Here is a 21,318-nt window from a genome sequence, read left to right on the forward strand (position 1 = left end):
GGAAAGAGCTGCTCTTAATCTGATCAACTCACACGGGTGAAAATTCCTCTTAGGAGCAATGGCTGGGCAGAGGCTGGCCCTCGGCCAGGAAAACATCTGCTGGTGCTCAGCAGGATTCCTTGGGCAGGTGATATTTGGATTAAAATATAGCAACTCTAATGGAGTTCCCATGGCAGTTATTTGATAAATTAATGGTTTGGTTGAGGTGAAGAGAAAGACAAGGGTGAGAGAAGGGTGGGACTGAGAAAAAGAACATTTTGGTCCATGTAGAAAGAAGAAGCTGTGAGCTTGCCAGTCAGAACACTTGTGATTTAAACCAAAAACCATTTTAAGTTCGACTCCTGATTTTTAGGGCATGGGAGACCTGATATTATAATCTCATAAATTTGAAAGCGATTACAGACATTCACTGCACCCACAGCTTAAAAGCACAGCTTTCAGGGAAGGTGTGATGTTTTAAAGGAAGTTCAAAGTGCTGCTAAATGGGTCTAAAACTGACGAGTGACTTTTAGGACACGTTCACTTCTTATTGCGAGTTCAATTAAATATGTAGTTGTGACAGGATGTTAAAAACCATCCTTTTACCATGTGCCTTCTCCCTTGTAAAAAGGTTGTGCAGTTCAGGGTGGGAAACGTGCTTGGGTTAAATCATACAGACACCACACCCAAGATCCCATTGCTAAAGGGATGATGGTTTCTGGCTCCCTCATAAAAGTGGCTATAAAACCAGCCAACTTCAAAATTCAAAAGAGCCATCATGCAATTGGTAAGATATTTGAGAAGTAAGCCGAATCCTAATGTTCAGTTATTTTAAAACCTTTTTGGGAGTAAGTCAGGCAAAACTAATAAAGAAATAAAGAACAGATAACCCTTCCCCTAAGCATCAGTTCCAAAGATCATCATCCTGAAAGAGCCTCCGGTGAGTTGAAACTCTATTCAAGTACAGCCCTAAGTACCAGGGGTACAGGAGGTGTAATGCAGCCCTACCCTCAAGGAAACCGCAGTTTGTCTGTCTCTTCGTCTCTTCACCCAGCCATTCAAACAGCAAATGCTTGTTGAAGATCTACGCATATGCCTGACATGGTCCCAATCACCCTGGCGATGGAGGTAGTAAGAAAAAAATCTCCTCCATCAAGGAGGCTCAGGGTTTATTGGGAAGAGAAGTGGGTAACAACTATGCAGCATCATATAGATGCAGGTACCAGGGCTATGGGCCATCACAGAAGGAAACAGCACTTGTAAGAAATAAACCTCAGTACAGGTGAGGCTGTGCTGAAGGCCAGGTGGAGGATGGGAGTCACAGAGGCTCTAAGAGAAGGAAGTGGTGGGGCCTGAGCACATCTGAAATAGAATGCACTGAGTTTTGGAAGGCATTAGAAAATGAAATAGAATTTCACAACTAAGTGTTTATGTAAATATTCCATTCCTCATGGTTTTGCCCCACAGTCACCACTGTATCAAATATAGCTTCCACAGCAAAGCCAGGACCACTTCAGTGATTTTGGGTAAGGTGAGGGCTGGGAGTTTAAATGCTGGGAATGGAAAAGGGGTGGATCCATTTGAAAGTGAACACAAAAGAGCCTCTCAGAAATGATTCCTCCTAAGTCCATATTGGAGCCCCCAGAATCCTGTGCTCTCTACTCCTTTCCTAATGACCGACCCTCTTTCCAGCTGTCTCCTTGCCTTTCCCTCTTCCTGAACAATGACCAATGTGGCCTGGCTTTATTTGTACTCCTACTGAATTATTCATCTAGAAACTACTAATGAACCACCAGCTCCTTCTCTCTTAATAAGCCAACAGCCCTCTATTAGTTATGGGAGCCAAGATCTTCTGCACTTACACTTTGTTCTGATAGATAATCTCAGTCTCTGCTATTTCCTATGATGAGAGATGGATGAGGGCCCTTTGAAATAAATGTACCTACACTCACTAAGGGTTGTTAAAATTGGATGGTAATTCATGAGAAAAAAATATATGGACGAAAATACCTTCAATGGGATTGCAACAAGTTTAAATTACTCATAGGTAGACAGAATAGAGGAGAAAGCAAAGTTCCCTGGTATATTGAAAAGACTACATCATGTGGAATATTAAAAATAATATCAACGATAAGTATTTATTTGTATATCTTATTTAGGGAGAAATCAGGAGAATTGCCCCAGAAACTTACATGAAAGCAGGATATGCCAGGAGGTAAAGAGAAGTATAATCTTACTGATGTGTCAATTGGCCTAGGGCCTCACTTTTAGGAGAATGATGCACAGTTAGGTTTTCATTGTTCTGATGCTAATTTTAATTGTTCTTTTGTCACAGGATGACTCTAGAGATGCTGCCTCTTTATTTTTATTTCTCCTATTTTTTTCACCTCTTAGAATTCTCTCTGCCCAGCAAAGCTTAGCTCACCTCTACGCCCTGATATGAAAATTTCCCTAACTACACAAGGCTATATATTAACTCCCTCCTCTGACCTACCACTGCAATTATTTTCTATACACACTGTTAGTGCTTTGCATATACTACCTTACATATGTATACAATTTGATTATAAGTGTCTCAAAAGAAACTGCTTAATAACATATTCATAGCACTTTATACATTTGTTTATTTAACTTACTGCATAGAGACAGCAATAAAACACATATTAACAGTATATATGCCCCGCCTTTAAGGAACTTACAGATTGCTAGGGCCATAAACAAATAATTTTTGGTGAGTCAATCATTTGGAGATTTAAGGAATCACAACCTCAGGAACAGAGGATCATGCAAGCATTTGGTCAGGGAGAATATGTGACAAGGAAAAAAAGGTTGAAAATTATTAGTCAGGGTTGGTTTAATTGTTAAAATAAACAATGTGACTTAACACAATAAAATTTCTCAGTCAAGTCACATTCCAGTGTGGTCATTGGAGGGCTCTGCTCCACACAGTCCTTTAGGGACCCAGGCTCCTGCCAACTTGCAACTCTGCCTAAGTTCTATCCACTTATGAGATGTATAGGAAAGATTGAAAGAGAGTAGAAGACACACCTGGGCTTGTAAGTGACACACTTCTCTTTTGTGGAAGGAGTCATATTGGTCATTATCAGTCATGTAGGCTCACACAGATGCCATAGGATGGGATTGTGGTTTAATTATGTGCCCCAAAGAACTCAGATATTAGTAGTCTCTGCCACGGTAAGGTTGGACAGAAATTCCCAGAAAGGAAGGACTCATAGGAATAGCCTCAGACTCCAGCTATCCCATTTCCCTTCCTTCAAAGAGATGGACACCAATATAATAGGCCCCTATTTATAGAAAGACCTGCATGAAGTGTATGGGGTGAGACATCGCCAAGGAGAAATGCCCTTTTCTTTAGAATAGTGTTCTGGCCATCATGGCCAGAAGAATATACCTAATGAACTAACAGTAAAGGTAGAACAAGATCTCTATTGTACAGGACAAGGCCCGACAAGCTAGCCCAATAATTACCACCACCACCACCACCCCGAGTTCCTATAGAAAGAACAAACCAGTCACGCTCTGGCCAAGCATAACGCCATTACTCATTGTAAAACATTGTGTTTAAATCATCCCTTTTATGTTGCTAAAGGTCCCCCCTTGTTTCCTGTAACAAAGCTGACAACCTAACAAATTCTTGGAAACCCCTTTACCACAGTGCCTTTGTAGTTACTGAGTATAAAATGAGGGAAGAACTAAGGGTCAGGGCTGCAGTCCGGCTCTTACATGGGTGAGATGCTGCAACTGTAGCCGCCGGCCAGCTGATAAAGGCTCCAAAAATTCAAACACAAACTCTGGTGATTGTCTGTCGTGGGTCACCCCAGAACAATAGCCTTTGCCCTGTGACTAAATAGCCATAGGGAAAATGAAATAATCAATGAGGAAATTATTTGAACCATGTAAATATATATATATATAAAACCTGAACTACTATGCAAAAATAACTAGGTATTTTCCTTCTGTGTCCTCAAAGGATTTGGTTGATGATGCAGGCTCCCCTAGTCAGTGTGTGTGAAGACAGCTTGTGCAGGCCCTGAGGAAAATATCTGTTTAACTACCTCTTTTAGGATTTCTGACTATTCTGCAAATATTCTGATAATGAGCTGACAAGCTATAAGGCCAGGAGCATTTGAGACCACATGGGGACAGCAAAGACAGAAATACCCTGTTCAGCTGAGAATAACAGTCACCAGAGGTCAAGCAAATCCAATTTCAAAGAGCACTAGGGAGATTCTCCAGCTTGAAAGGGAACAGAAAGGAGATGAAATTGGGAGGAAGAGGAATACATGAGACCCTACAGAGGTAATAATTGGAAGGAATTATCGAATACCCTTGGCTGTTTAATGCTTTCTAAGCTTGTATTTATTAAAGGTTCTTGAAGTCCCAGAAGCTTGGTCAGCCTTAAAGAAGCCAATGAAGTAGCAGAGAGTTTCAGAAACTTCCCACCTCACTTTTTATACACCCTTTTGCCTCCCAGACTTCCTCCCCTGCCTCCCAGATGCTCTGTGTTCTCTTGCTGCCTAATGGCCCCTCATTAAAGAATCACCACAGTTTCCCCTGTGCTTATACAATGAACTGGAATTCTGCTAACTCAGTCTAACCTGTGAATGATTGAGAACTGTATTAATTGTGACAATGTTCACTCTCCCAGTATATTTGCATTAAAAAAGGATCCTATAGCCTGGCTGGGTATGGCTCAGTGATTGAGCATCGGCCTAGAATCCAAGAGATCATGGTTCAATTCCCAGTCAGGGCACATGCCTAGGTTTTGGGATCCATCCCCAGTTGGGGGCGTGCAGGAGGCAGATAATCAATGACTCTCTCATCATTGATGTTTCTCTCTCTCTCCCTCTCCCTTCCTCTCTCTGATATCAATAGAGATATGTTAAAAAAAAAAAAAAAAAAGATCCTATAAAGACAATGGATCAATAAAGACAACTCAATAATAGGCTTTGAGGGTTAGAGGTAGGAAGATATTCTTGTTCTGTATAACATGCCTCTAAAATAATTGATCTAGTAACTATTTGATCTAGTTAAAGGACTAGATTTTTCTTAATACTATAAATTGAAGTTTAAAGCAATCATGGGATTATATGTTGAATTTTTTAAGGTCAGCCTGTCACATTTTAACTTTCTCACAATTTGAACCTAGAATAACAGTCATTGTTTTTTTTCGTTTTCCCCTTCTTCCTTTGACATAGTTTGGAGCTATGACCTAGGAAGTGAGCAGTTTCTTTACAAAGCACCACATGACTACAGGGGTAAAGGCAGGTGACATATGTAGAACCAGTGTATGTTTTGAGAAAAATTACATATGAGGTGAAAAGCTCTTTGATGGGCTGTATTTGTAACTCTTTCTCACTGTGTCCATTATGACATAGTTCTGTTATCCATTGCTATGTTTTAAGCTTGTGGCTTCAAATGGCAATTTTATTTTGCTCACAATTTCTTTGAGTCAGGAATTCAGGAAAGCTCTGTCGGAACAGGGTGTCTCTGTTCCCTGTGTATCAGTGAAGGTGGCTCAAGCACGAGTGGAGGGTCCATGTTGAGATGACTCATTCTCATGACTGGCAAGGCGGTGCTGGCTGTAGGCTGGGAGCTCAGCTGCGGCTCTCATTCAGAGGTCTTGGCTTCTCTCCATGTTGGCACCTCCACAGGACTGCTTGGGCTTCCTCACAGCATGGTGGCAGGGTTCCAACAGTGAGTGTCCCCAGAGGCCTAGGTGGAAGCCAAAAGGCTTCTTCTGCCCTGCACATGGAAGTCATAGAGCATCACTTCCACTGCATTCCTCTGGTCAAGCAAGTCACTAAGGCCAGCCCAGACTGAAGAGGAGGAAAATTAGACTGCTACTGAATGAACGGGTAGCAAAGAATTGTGGCCATCTTTAATCTACCACAGACATTCTCAGATAAGAACTATCATAAAAGGTCATAAAATATTCTTTACTGTGTTATTAAAACTACCATAGAGGAAACTATCATCTAACGTTATACTTCCTCCTTCTCTCTAAATCCAATCTTTTATGCACTGGCTGCTGAACCACTGAAAAATACCTCACGGGTTAAAGATTGCTTAGCCTTCAGGTGCAAGGGCTCTTTGTGTGCTCATTTGAGCCTATGTTCCCACAGCTGGAGTAGACTGTTTATTTACTTTTCCTATAATCTATCTCAGAAGTGACAACTGAGTTTTAGCTTTTTAAACCTTTGTAAGCAGTTTGGCTTTAAAAGGAAACACACACACACACACACACACACACTTGTCTCAACACATTTTTTTTTTCACGTAACAAATACTTATTAGATACCTACTATGTCCATATTCTAGAATGTGAAGGGAGGAGAGATAAGTGAGCCATATTAGCTATTTTCACAGTTGCTTCTGGGCTAAAAAGAGAGATGGTGTGCTCATAAATAACAGAAAGGAGTCAGAGGAAGCAAGCCTTAGTGGAGAAAGGAAACAGCCAACTTTGAGTTTTTGAATCTTGATACCAGTACTTGTGTATAAAAGGAGTAGCATTCCTTTTAGACATATAAAGTGGTCTCCATCAGCAGAAACCAGAGGTAGGAACATAAGACCTGTAGTCAAGCAGTACACCAAGAGAGTAGCAGTATTGTATAGTGATTAAAACCCTGGCTCTGGAGCCAGACTTTTTGAGTAACTGTGTGATTTGGGGCAAGTTACTTAATCTATCTGTACCTCAGTATCCTTGCTTGTGGGATAGGGATAATGATTGTATCTAGCATATAGGATGCTTTAGAGGGTTCTAGGTACTTTAGACATAGCACCTTTGCTGCAGCTGTTTTTACTGCATAACTAATAGGCTATAAGGCAATTTTGCTGTAAAAAAAAAAAAAGATAAAATCAAGACAAAGAAAAGAAGGACATTAAGAAAGATGTAATGAAACACGGAACAATGAGTAACAAAATTTAAAAGAATTTATTGAAAAATACAAAACATTTGAACACATTCAAAATGTGTGCAGATTCATGGCAATACTGCACAAATAACTGATTTTATTTTGTGGATTGTACCTAAGCTTTTGTGCTTGTTTTGTGGGAAATGTAGTTCATCTCTGCACCTGAAAAGAGGGTCCTTGGTTTCTCTTTCTCCTCCTAAAGTAGTGGGTTTCAAAGTAAGGAACCAACTCTTAGCGCAAATTACCCTTCTTCTGGAAAAAATGCTACTTTTAAACCAGCACCAGCACCATGGCTACTTGTCACTGTATAGACCATTATGAGGGTAGCTAAGGGATACATGGAAGAGACTGACAGAGGTCAGAGGGGAGGGGCATGGGGGAGACTGGATGAAAGAAGGTGAAGAGATTAGCCAAAGAACATACCTGCATAGCCCATGGACACAGCAGCATGGCAATGGCCCCGGGGGTTGGGGGTAAGGGGGGAGGGAAATGGGAGACATCTGTAATGGTGTCAACAACAATTTTTTTTTTAAGGGATAAAAATGGAAGTAACTGGGAGAACTTTATCAATGCACAAATGAAACCAAACTGACAACTAGCTTAAATATATTGATTCATCAATGGAGAAATTTTTAAAAAAAAATTGTTTGTAGCAAAATGCTTAGGGTGGAGATGTCTACTGCAAAGGCAAGAAGAAAATACCAGACATGGCCTAAGAGAATTAAGATTGATAAAGCCTTTAGCTTAGTCTCTGGCACATAATATGTGTGTTTGTTAAATAACTACACTAAACCCCCAATAAATACTATCTGTTACCTTATTGTGACCTGGTCTGGAATTGGAAGACATTACCTTGATGTGTTGGCGAAACCCAATGTTTTCACTCATCAACGATTGTAGGAAGCTCATTCTTAACATGAAGGAAACCTGTAATTTGGAAGAGGGAACAACCAAATATGCTTGCAAGTGCAAATACAGGAGCACAATATTGGATATGTTGTTGACATCCATTGAGTTGTGTTGAATGAAGGATTATGGTATTGTCTTTCTCTGGAGAAGGGCTTTGACATTTGGGTAGAATTTGAATGTTAATATTAAATGTCACTTAACCAATATTTTTGGAGTGCCTCACACTGTTCTAGGGACAGCATGAGTGATACAGTTAACAACACAGCTGTGAGCAAAAGCCATGAGATCCCTGTTTATGAACTCCTAGCATTTACTCTTGGTGGTGAGATAAAGACGCAGAGTGTGCCAGGAGGGGACACAGCATGAACAAACCACAAGCAAAGAAACAGGCAAGATGCTAGTGTTCAGGGGACGGGGGAAACAAAACAGACCAGAGCAGGTGGCTGGTACAGTGCAGCTCAGGAGAAGTAGAAAATCATCTTCAAATGACTTTAAATGATGAATGACAAAATGGCCCATGTCAGAATTTTTTAAACCCCTAGAGCTCCCTACAAGTGGGTTGTAGCTAATGCATGGGTAATCGATATTCCAGGCTCCAGTGAAGACAAACAGGGAAGGTCAGGCATAGACTGCAGCAAGAGTTTAGGTTTCACATAACTTTCTGATTTAAGGGCTGTCAGGCATTAAAACAAGGCCAGAGAATGCAGTCCATTTTTCTTCCCTGGAAAATTTTAAGAATAAAATAAGAGAAAGACAAGTACCATATGATTTCACTCATATGTGGAATCTAATGAACAAAATGAACTAACAAGAAAAACAGTAACAGACTCATCAGCAGGCTGACAGCTGTCAGGGTTGGGGGGCTGGGTGAGGGGGATGGAAGGAGGTCGAGGAGGGTGTGGGGGGATAAATTGTGATGGGCGGAGTCTTGACTTGCGGTGGTGAACATACAATACAGTGTACAGATGATGTGTTGTGGAATTGTGCGCCTGAAACCTGCATCATTTTGTTAACCAATGTCACCCCAATAAGTTCAATAAAAAGGAATAAAAGAATAGAATAGAGCATTACATTTTAGGAATGAGTTAGGAAAAGAAATATGTTCAAGAAAAAATAATCCTTGAAAAACTTGATTCCCATCTAGGATTCTCACTCTGTATGCCTGCGGCATGCTATGTATTTATTTGAAACCGTTCTGGATTTGGGAGTATTCATAGTTCTAAATGTAATTACTGTAGTTGTTTTCTATGAGCTCAAGGCTCACAGGATCCCTGACAGGCAAAGGTGCATGAGTCATCAGGGCTGCTTACAAAACCCATCCCTTCCAACTCTCCAATTCTGGAATAAATGAGGAAAATGGCCTAAAAGAAGAAACTTCTCAAACCACACATTAAAGACACATTAAAAAGTCAACCAGTAATTCCAAAGAGGAGAACTGAATAAATTGTCATGGTTACTCCAAAACACAAGTCAACTGGATTGAAAAAGGAACTGGCACAATCACAGCAGGACTTGGCCCACAAAGGTCTCCTAAAGATTCTGATGGCTACTTCCAAGTTCTTCTAAAGATGCTCATTGAAAACAATGCTCTTCATAATTTTTCTACAGAAAAGCCATTTTAGGCTTAATGTGTTGCCCCCTAATTCTCCTTACCTTATGAACCGGAGTAGGAATAATAAAAGAATTTGCCTTGGAGATTTCTAAACCCAATTTATGCCCAAATCCAGAGTGGAATTAGATACTGCACATGGAAGTTAGAAATGCAATCCTTCAATATGTGAGCAAAACAGGTTGGTTTCTCAATTCTTTTTCTAAAACCAAAAAAAAATTAACTCCTTCAACCTTCTGATACTTAGCAGCAGCTTCTGTCCTCTTTGGGGGACCTATGTCCTAATGATGAAGCCAAGCATCAGATTATATTCTGACACCCCAAATGGCAGAATTCTGATCAAATTCGATGCTAAGCTACTGGGAAAATGTTAGTCAGCCACCTTTGAAACTGGTCTGTCAGTTCAGTCTATTTTAATTTAAAAGTTATTTACTGTGCATATGCTATCCATGTGGAACTTTGGAGACTATATTCTATTCCAGGCCCGAAGCTTGTGGCCCAGTTGAGCAGCTAAGAGGTGAGCGCCCGAAAAGTAAAATAACAACTAAAGATAGCACATAATTAAAGTCACCTGGGTAATTTAGGTAACTATGATAAGCATTCTAGAGAGAAAGAAGTCATACTGGGTTCATGTGGCCCTAGCAGGTGAGAGTGGAATTGAGTCTTGAAGTAAGAGTAGATTTGGCCAGGTAGAGAGGGCAGGAGAAATCTCTCCTGGCAGGAACATAAACTCAGAGATGACAATAGCAGGGAGAAGGTGACTGGTCAACCTAGCCACCGATTCTTTTTAAAAATCACCATGGTTACCCTAAATGGCAATTTGAATTTTTAAATTCACTTTTAAATTTACAGTGGGTTCTGATCCTACTTCATGCCACTTTGTACCCTCCTTTCCCTAAAGGCCCAGGGTATTCTACCACAGTCATTTGAAAACACCTTAAACATAAGAAGGCAGAATTCTTGGCATCAAGTCAATAATAGGTTTTTGCTTTGTGGACTAACACATTGTTTTTGCCAGACAACAGGGGAGAAAGAAACAGTAAGGCTGACAACTTACGGAAACCTTATGAGATGACTTACTGTGTTTCTGTAGAGAAGAATTCGAAGAAATTGGATCAAAGCTCACTCCATTTGTGTCAGAACGAAACACAGTATTGTACAAAGCTTGTAAAACCCTGGGTGCTTTGTCTAGAGCTGCATTTTAGTTTTCAGGTATTTGTAGTACTTCCCCAAGCTGCTCATCTGAGCTTGCTGAAGACATAAGGGCTGCGTTTTAAAAACAGAAACCGTCGCCATCTCACACACATCTTCATTAGGGGGTCTAAACCTGAGCCATACAAGGGTGACTCTGTGACAGCAAAAGTTGAAGGGGCTTATTTGTGTGGCTATAATCTAACACGTCCTGTGCTTCTGCTTTTATAGTTCCACAATTCATTTTTACAGTACTTTGGGTTTATGGCATTTTTATATGCCTTATTTCATTTAATCCTCATAATAATTATAAAAGGTAGATATTATTAGCCCTCATTTATAGCTATGAAGAAAGTGAAGCTCAGAGAGTTTATAAGTTATTCAGAGAGAAAACCGTTTTCTAGGCAATCTTGCTTAGTATGATAAAAAACGTTTTTGTGATCATGGTAATGATGTAATTAAAGATTTTCAAACGTTGCTGCATGTAATAATAGCATGTAATAGGACCATTGGCCAGCATTAATAATGCCATATAACCATATCATTGTATTGGTTGCAATACAGGAAAGAAAAAGTATTGCCAATTCTACTGATGTGGCTGAGATAGCAAGATATTAAAGAATGCAAATTCAAAAGTGAGCCACCAACCATTTTCAAGTTAAATAATTAAAAAAGTTTCCCTGAACACCTACAATTTGTCTATGATGCAAGGAAGTGTGTAAACATTTGCATTTATGGTCAATCTGTGAATCTTGTATACATATATAGATCATGCAAAAATTACTAATTACACATTAGGAGACTAGACCGAGCTCAAGTACAGCTCAAGATCTTTAAAACCCTTCATATTCAAGGCTGATATGGATGATGTGTAGCAGCTCAAGGATAGCCATTTCTAAGATACTCTTCTTTTCCTCCCGATATTAAGTGAAAATCTCTTTGAATGCCTCCTTTTTTCATGTTAATTGGCCTCAGTTACTGTCTGAAATCATTGGCGCCCGAAGTTCCTCCTTAACTGTCCTCTGCCCTCAACCAGGTAGATACTTCCTAAATATCCTGATCTACTGCTGGGCTTGAGATTCCAGAAGACACTGAGCATCTTCCCCAATCTAGTTATTAATCTTTAATGGCTGAAATAGTTTAAAATTTATGCAAAGACAGTTCATCCATAATTATGCACGTACTATGCCTCTGGGCATATGAAATATGAGATAATTTTCTACAACTTCTAAAGTCAAGGTAAGAGATAATTTCTCAGACATTTTTTTCCAGAGGCTTCCAACAAATAGATTTTCTTTCTTCAAGGAAATAATTTTCAAACTATTCTCCCCAGAGTTCTAAGGGTTCCTAAGAGGTACCTCAGGGGCCTCAGAGAGGTTTGGATGGTAAGAGTAGGTAGAGTGTTTAATCCTTCAACTCACCTCATGCAGAACAGTGAGACCATTTTTAATGCTGATATTCTTTATAAAGTTTGACTAATGGCTACTAAGAGCAAAACACCGATGAAACACTATTGCTTTGTCTCAGCTGGATGGGTCAGTTGGTTAGAGCATCGTCCCAATACTCCAAGGTTGTGGGTTTCATCTCTGGTCAAGGCACATACAAGAATCAACCAATGAACACATAAATAAGTGGACCAACAAATCTATATTTCTCTCTCTCTCTCTCAAATCAATCAAGAAGTTTTAAAAACTTAATGCTTTAAGGCTACATAGAGAGTGTCTCTAGATATCTAGTAAATATATTGAAATTCTCAAAATTCATGTCAAAACACAAATCATTTCAAATTTTTTAAAAATTATGTTAACACTACTGTTTAAAGAGGAATATGAGGATGCTAAAAAATAAAAAGCAATGGATTTTACGTAAATTGGGCATGATTGTAATAAAGAACTCACTTTAAAACCATGTGTTTGGGCACCACTGCTCCTTCTTTGACCTCGGGAAAAGCTCCAGGAACTCTGAAAATGGCTCCTGCCCTCCTTTTTTTTTCTTCTTCAAAGAATTTCTCTGCTCTGCCTCTTCTCTGCCATTTTGAACCAGGTGGCTCAGCTCTGCCTGGTTTCCATAGCAGATCACCGGCTTCTGGGAGCATCCCAGCCTCTCTGACCGCCTGGACTTGCTATTTCAGATGGTCATCGGATCCCCACGTTGCCCTCATTCAAGACCCTGTGTCTAGATCCCTTTACCAACCTCTCCTCACAACCAGACTCAGTTCTCGGAACCTTATTCTGTACAGGGTCAAGAAAAAGTTGAGACGATTTGGTATATCTGGTACTGCACCAAAGGAAAGCATCTTTTACTCTAGATTTTAATTCTGAATATAATGTTATGGGATCATAGAACAACAGGTCTTCGAAGGGACGTAGAAGAGCTGGTAATCTGATCTCATGACCACCTACCCTCTCCCCAAATCTTGGCTTTGTAATTGATGACCTCCAGAGAGGAATTCACCACTTTTCTAACATTCAGTAATCATTTTCCTACTCCCTGGTAGGAAATTCACCGAATTAGCTTCTATTTTAAAATTAGCTTTTAAAGTAGAGAACAAAACTTTTTTTCCATATCCTTAAAGGCTAGTTATTAAGGGAATAAAAGAGTGAATCAATTATAAAAATAAAGAGACAGGCCAGCTGCTTCAGAAAATGAAATCGCAGGCCAGTTCTAAGCCTCCTCTGTGGCATAAGGAAGTAATCTTAGCTCCCGCACAGGTTGTTCTGGAGTCGTGAGTGGGTTCCCTGTAAAGTGATTGGCACACCCTGGTGTAGAGAAAGTATTAAGTAAATATACTTAGATCTGTGTGGTTGGTGGCTGGTGGTGTTAGTGGGACTAGAGCTTTATTATTTGCTCACCCACTATGACGGTACATATCAAATCACTGTGATCCAAGTTGCTGAAAAATCACTAGCTAGTTAAGTGGTGAATCCTTTCCAATTGCAATCAAAACCAGCACTTTTCATTTTATTTATGGGACTCTTGTTTCATACAACCATTCCTACAGCCACTAGCTCTTGTTTCTTTGCAAGGAATCAAATTCAGAAAAACTAACACTCATGCTTTTCTGCTTCTCTATCCCATGAGAGCCCCAACAAAATATATCACATGTACCTGGCATGGAGACTCTATTCACCAGGAACAGTTTTGGTTAAATTTCGAAAGATGTTGAGGGTGGGGTGTCAGTTATGGGAGGTTGCCAGGAAAAGCACAGCAAACAAGGGTAAGGTTCTTATGCAGATTAAATTTGTCTTCTGCACTGATAAGAATTTCAAGAGATAAAGTCATCCCCCTCTTCCTGGTACAGAAGGGGACATACCAAGTGGAGATTTCCCTTATAAATGTAAATTTATTTTATAAAGGGTAACCCCTACTTGGTTTTAAGAGCTTCTTACCTGTCTGCTATTTCTTGAAGTTAACCACCATAAAATAATCAATATCCCCAAAGAGACACATCTTGGAGTGACAAATTCTGTTTCCCTACAACAGATCACTGATTCCTTTGGAAGTTGCATGCTTACAACATTGCAATTGTTGCAAAACAACATCTCTTTCCTTTACTTAGAATGTCCTTAGAAATATTACCAAACCTTATTTGGCTATGAAGCCTTATCAAATGCCCCCCTTACTGATATTTAGTCTATTTCATTTAACTCTGGATTATGAAGAACTCTTTGGGCATTTTATTAAATACTTTTAATGAAAGTACCTAGAGTCTGTTACTATTATTTAGTAATAAAAGAAGGCATTTATCCTTATAAAATGAAGCACACCACCCATTCACCATTAATTCCCATGCTTTTAACCCATGGGTTTAAAAACAATTAAAACCTGAGAAAGAACTTGGTGGGTCTGCGTCAGCGTGATGAAATAGAAATAATACAGCCTTTGTAGTCAGAAAATTGGGTTTCCAACCCCAACTCTGTTTCGTGTCAGTTGTGTGGCCTGGGGATTTAAACCCTTTGACCTTTCTGAGCTTTCCTTATTCATTAAATGGAAATTACAATTCCCGATGTGCACTTCTTCCCAGGGTTGTGGTGAGGCTCAGAGGTGCCTTGGTACATAGGAGAACTTCACAGTTCAAAACGGCTTCACAGGCCGCCTCCTGGCCTCCTCCCGACTCCTGCTGAGTCGCCACCGCCCGGCCCGCTCAGCGGCTCAACCGCGCAGCTCACCCACGTCCCATCCTCCTGTCTTGGGAGAGAAACGCTCAGGCCTTTCATGGAATTACCACCTATTTTTATTCATTGATGATTCCAGACAAGTAATTCTGAGAGATGCCACAGGGCTTAATAAAATCTGAAAACAGAGAAGGCTTCCAAACATAATTATCTTTTAAACATAATTCACTTAGGAAACCCCCCTGTGTTCCCACCGAGTCCCATTACCAATCAGGTCACTCTGTTATTCAACAGAATGTCACTGCAAAAGTCATTTTATAAAATCTCTCTCTCACACACACAGACAAAGACTTTCTTCACCCTGTTGATAACTCTTATTGATTGAATAATGAATTTCTTTTAAAATTCTTAACCTCTGGCAAAGCCAAACTTTAATAATATTTGTGGTCAATCAGATCATATCTGCTTTGTATTATAAGGCATTATAAACAGTCCAAAATTATTTGGGTAGTCTGAGTGAGCAATGCAAGATTAGATATATATATACACATGCATATACATATACATACACACACACACATATATACACACTAAAATTTGGCAATTTGAAATGATTTACCTAAGTTGATCATATTAAACAAATAATTACAATTTCCTGTCACTTTATAGTGTGTAGACCCAACCTAATTCACCGAAACCCATCATATTTTTAACAAACTTGGTATACATTTTTCTGTTTGTAAAAGACCCACACTCGTGAGATGTGCTGTTTTCTCACCAATTAGTTGTAGCCGATTATGACCAATGAAAGATATATTTAGCTGTTTTTCTGCTCCCAACCAAAGGCAGTCACACTGCTGCCTAAACAACTGCATTTTCCCCGTGTTCTTCTCATTATTAGCACCCCATGGTGGATTTTTCTATTCATTTTAATTTCAAAAAGATACATTTAGTGCATATCTTGATGGCATGGCAACATGCAGCTCTAAGTGCTCCTGAAGGGTAGAAACAGCCTCTGGAGACCTAGAGCCTGAATCCACAAGCAGAAGTGTGAGGGGTCCTGCAATTCCTAAGAAATGTGAGGGTCTAGGTCTGAGCCCTCGCCCCCCCCCACTCCCTCCCCCTCTAGCATCACTGTCCACATGAAATTGGGTTGAGGCAAACGTCAAGGAAAATCTGCAAATGGGCTACATGTGGAGTGGTCTCATGTTGCCATGACAATAGGAAGGCGGGGGGGGGGGGCATCATAAGCTACTATTTTTGATTCTCAGGTCTTTTTAGTACCAGTTGTCAGAGCCGTCTTCCTGCCCCTCTACCTCCCTCACAGGCCTCTCAAAGTGCAGGGGCCTATTTAACTTTTGACAAAGGTTAACTGTCTGACCAACTCTCCATCAGCTGTCTGAAAACTAAAATATCAACCCATTGTTCCTTTTACTTGACCCCAAGCAACCAACCACCAACATGACTTCTTCTCTGATGGCTGATTTGTTTTGGTAATGACAATACACAGGGTGGGTCCTATCCATTATGATATCAAAAACAAAATTAATTGTTTGGTAACCAACTAGTTATATGCACTGATTGGCTGCACAACTTTACCCAGCAGAGCATCTTTATATTTCATCATCTATATAAACCACATTCTACAAATCCCAGCATTTGTATGTCAGCACAAAGGCCAATATCTCTGGCATATAACATAGATGGGACAGCCAGATCCCTCCTCCTTCCTACCTTCTCACTGCTTTTGGAAGATGAAGATTCTTTATATCACCACAAATGAGCCAGTTACCAACACATGGCCTCTTAGCTCCAAATTCACCCTTTGGCACCTGCTTGCCAAATGGACTGGACTGTAAACCTTTCTCCTTTACAGTGAACATGGTATAAGTTTTGTCAGTAGAGGTACCCCAGTGATATTACAGGTACAGAGAGGTTTCTCTTCCTGGTTCTGGTTCCTGCATTTTCCTTTTCTTGCTCCTGCAGCATGATCTGTTTGTGGGGCATGTGTGTTGGGACACGTGGTGGTGTTCTGCCCCAGCTGGGTATCTGCCATCCTTCAATGACTTTGCCTGCCTGGGCCCGGTGACCACCTTCTCATGGCATGGCCCTCGCAATGTGGACGCCAAGCAATGCAGATCTTGTGCCCACAATGGTGCCCCCCTTTTCTTTGCACCTGTCCAACTCACCTGCACCCTAGAGGATTGTTTCCTACTTGGGTGGCACCTATGAACAAGCTGTAGAGCTGGCAACCCAGCAAAATTCTCCACTACTCAGTGCACTTCAGCTATACCTTCTCCAAGGAGGTCCAAACCTCAGAGTTGGGGAAGGGCACCCTCCCAGGTTTGTCCTTCCTGGGATAACTTCCCTCAGCCTTATGGTACCCTTTAGCGTTACCTTCACACCATTCTAGTTATTCTATCATAGCTTAAAATTCTTTGTGTTAAATTTCCCATATTTAGATTACTGTGCTTTCTGTCTCCTTATTGGACCACAATTGACACACCCCCTTCTCATCTGGGACATTCAGCAGCTTCCCAGCTGGTCATTAATTTGATCACCACTCACAACCTCACTCCTTTCCTGGACTCATCCTGTATTCATCAAGCCTCCAGGGAACTGGTCAGAAAGAGTTTGGTCAATCAATGAATGTTACTGCTTAATGGTTTTTCAACCTTTTACTCAGTGATGCCCACTGTCTCTTCATGAATAATGATTCTCCAGGTAATTAAATAGATAAAAACAAATTGGTTGAAAACAATATTTTTCCTTAAAAAAGATACTATATTAGCCCCAGAGAAACACTTCTTTATCTGGAAAGATATACACAGCCAATTTGTGGTATGGTTTTTGCCATTGTTAATATTCATAAACTCCAGATGAACACATAGGCTCTACAAGTCTAAAGTAACTAAATAATCAGTATTTTTTTTTTAATAAGAAAGGTTTCCAAATGTCTGGTGAATACTTGTAGCTTCCATCGGCTGAAGTCACTGTGAGTGCAGAGGCTGAAATGTGAAGTGGTAACCCAGCCTGCTTATTGCGCTCCTTCCCATGAAACTGGTTGGTATGACACCCTCCACTCCTGACTATCATATACTTTCATGGATTGATACACAACACGTATTGATCAGCTCTCCATGTAGCAATCTCTTTCCAAAGAAACTTCCAGTTTGAAGAATTCATTTTCTTTTGTGACACTGAAAGCTATTTGATTTTCAGAACATTTTCTGACCTCTTGGCATAGAGACTGAAACTGCTTTTTTTTTTTTTTTAAATAATAAGCTTTAATTAGAAGAAACTTTTTTAAATGAAGAGCTTTTTACAGAAAGAAAAGGAAAATCAATTTGAAAATCGATTGTTTCTACCAGGTCTTATTGTGAATGGTGTGTTGCTATTGGGAACAGAGTAAGATTTATTCAGGGCAAAATCACCCTGGAATCATTTAGGACATATTAACAGCATTGCATTAGCAATAGCTGTTTTGGAAGATGCAGAGTCAATGAAAGTTTTTGCCTTGTAAAATGAATAGCTTTCTGAAAAATTTGAAAATTAAAAACAATGTTTTATAGACTTTGACTCTCTCCCTTAGAGAAGCTGTTTTATATGTAACAGAGTGAATAACCACATATGCAGATGACAAAATGACAGAAAAAAATACCTCCTTCATAACCCTCCTGTCACTGTGAACAAAGCATTGCCATTGAAGACTCATTCCTTTGGACCGTTAGAGGTTTGAGATCTCCAAGGGCTGTTTATTAAAAATGTATATATTCTTAGCAGGAATAACCTTTTAAGACTTTATGAGCTAATTTTATCAGAGATAAATCTATTGACTTGCTTTGTAATCATGACAGGTCCACTAGTCTAGATATAAGCTAGATATCTTTTGAGTGTTTGAGGTTCCAGAAGAATCACCAAGCATAGTTCTATAGCATTTTGTTGCTTATAAGTTCATTAACATAAATTATCTTATTTAGTTCAGGAAGAATTTTTCAAACATGCATAGCTTATTCATTCTCCTAGATGGGCAAGCCAGATCATCAAGGTGTAATATACCTGCAAACACATTCTAAGCAACCTCTACATGCTTGGTTTTGTTTTTCTGGTTGAATTTTAATTTGGTGTAATGGCATCAAAATTCAGTAAAACAAACTGCCCTATGAAGTTCATCATTGCATTTACTGTAAGGTCATTGTCAAAGATTCACTTGTTACCTCATACATTGTCTTCTTTACATGGAAAAATGTCCTATCTCATCTTGGAACCAATAATATTTGGCAGTTCTCTTGTACAACTGATTCTTTTTTATATTATAAACACTGTGAAGTGCTCTATAGACTAGATTTTCTTTTATATAATACCACATTGAAGGAGAAAAAGACATCTAGTAAGTTAATGGTGAGTCACAGCTTTTCCTAGAAAGACTCACTTCCCGTTTTTGCTGTACAAACAGAATGCTTAAATAAATGCAATTCCACTATCTTGGCTCCTAGATTAAAATACTCCAAAATCAGTCATCCTATTGAATCCATCCTAAATGGACTGATAAGCATAGTGGGGCCACTTGGGTGGTCAGTCTGTATTCAGTAGAACCCAACTTTACCCAGAACCCCCTCCAGTACTTGGTAACTATTTGGTTTTGTAATCTGTCCCGCATTTAGAGACTTGGGAATTGCATTTATGTATGTTGAAGTTGATTAGTTGACATGACATCTTTCTTTTTGACAAATAAAACATGAAACTTAAATCTCCAAAACTCTTTGAACATTTATTTTTAATGAGTAATGTCTTCTCATCAGACAATCAAATCACGATTTCATCCAGAGAAGCCTGGATCCAAACGAGATGCCAAGTGAAAACTATGAGAAAAAATAACCTGAATGAACAGTTCTCTAGCTGTCAAGATCAGCTAAAGATTCTTGTTAGGAAATATACATGTACATGAAAGGATACCAACCGCATTTATCTCTGTGAATACAAGATTTGGTTGCAGGAAAGGAGAGGAGCTAATAAAAATGCTTTTGGCCTCATGATTTCTTGGCCCTTATTTTCAAGGCTCATAAATACCCATATGCTAGATATCTAATTAGTGTTGTAATCTAAACTAATGGGACAAGCTATTAATTTATGACAAAATTGCGAGCTTGAGGGTAGAATTAAAATGCTACTCAATCAAATAAAAGGTGTTCTGCTCTAATTGCCATCTGCACCAGGATTGAACTCGGACTCATATCCTGAGTTAGATGGTGCCTTAAAGGTCATCTGGTTCAAATACCAGTAACATCCTCCAAATGCTCCTCTTGATTCTGTTTGAATCCTGCAGTATTGGAGAACTCCCCATCTCCCAAAGCACCTATCCCACTTTCAAGACATTCTAATCACAACATTCTGTTACCTAGAATTAAACACTTGGCAGCAGAGCACACTTTCCCATTGTAAAAAAAATTACAAAGAACCTTTCTGTCACTGTCGTGAAATGACTGGGAAAAATCAAAATACAGTCAAGTGTCTCCATCTGAAAGATGGCAAAGATGTCAAGCAGGCAAGTCGTTTATTGTATGGAGGACTAATTTGAAGAACGGATAGGTATATGCTATAAGTTGTCTTCAGGGTCCTGGGCTTTCCACATGGGGAGAGGGAATAGCTATAAAGTTCAGTAAGTGGTCCCTTACTTTTCTGTCTGGTTTTAAAAAGAAATTTGCCCGGCCGGGGGTGGCTCAGTGGTTGAGCGTCAACGTAGGATCCAGGCGATCGGGGTTCGATTCCTGGTCAGGGCACATGCCCGGGTTGCCGGCTCGATCAATGACTCTCTCATCATTGATGTTTCTCTCTCTCCCTCTCTTTTCCTCTCTCTGAAATCAATAAAGATATATTTAATAAAAATTAAAAAATTAGTAGCACCACACCCCTGACAAATGGGACCTGTGGCCTCTCCCTGAGCCACTCCAAAAAGTTTAGGGCTATTGTTTTTCCCTCCTTCTGCTGCTCCACGTCCTCCTTTTTGGACCTCAAATGAATAATTTAGATTAATTGTAATCCTTCGTTCATGACACACTGAGAGCTGTGGTTTTCAATGGTTCTCATTGGCACCTACTAAAGCTTCTTTTTTCCATGCCAAATGCCCAGTTTCTTGCAATATTTCATGCAAGACAGGATTTCCAAGTCGTCTCCATCTTTCTTGACCAATCCAGTGTGCCCACACTCTTTCTTTTCCATTTGAATGTTGAAAGAGATCTTTTCCCAATGAGTAAAGAACATGATTGCTTTACTTGTTGAAGGAAACTATATGTGCTATCAGAAATCCAGGTTCAGTCAAGCTCTGGTACTGACTTCATACATGACCTTCACATGGAATGAATTTGGAGCATTGAGAAGTAGAGGCCTGAGAAAACAAATCACACCAGGAGTGAAAACGATCCTGTTGGGTCAACTCATCTACTCCACTTGCTGACAACTTAATATGCTATAGCAGAGACAAAGAATAACCTTTTCTATTGGTTCTGTTTTGTTTTCAACTAAAATAATTTACTATTCCTTCTATTTATTACCTCTAATTCCTAATAAATCTTTTGTAAAA

Source organism: Miniopterus schreibersii (genome assembly GCF_964146895.1).
Source record: "Miniopterus schreibersii genome assembly, chromosome: 8".
NCBI classification, from domain to species: Eukaryota; Metazoa; Chordata; class Mammalia; order Chiroptera; family Miniopteridae; genus Miniopterus; species Miniopterus schreibersii.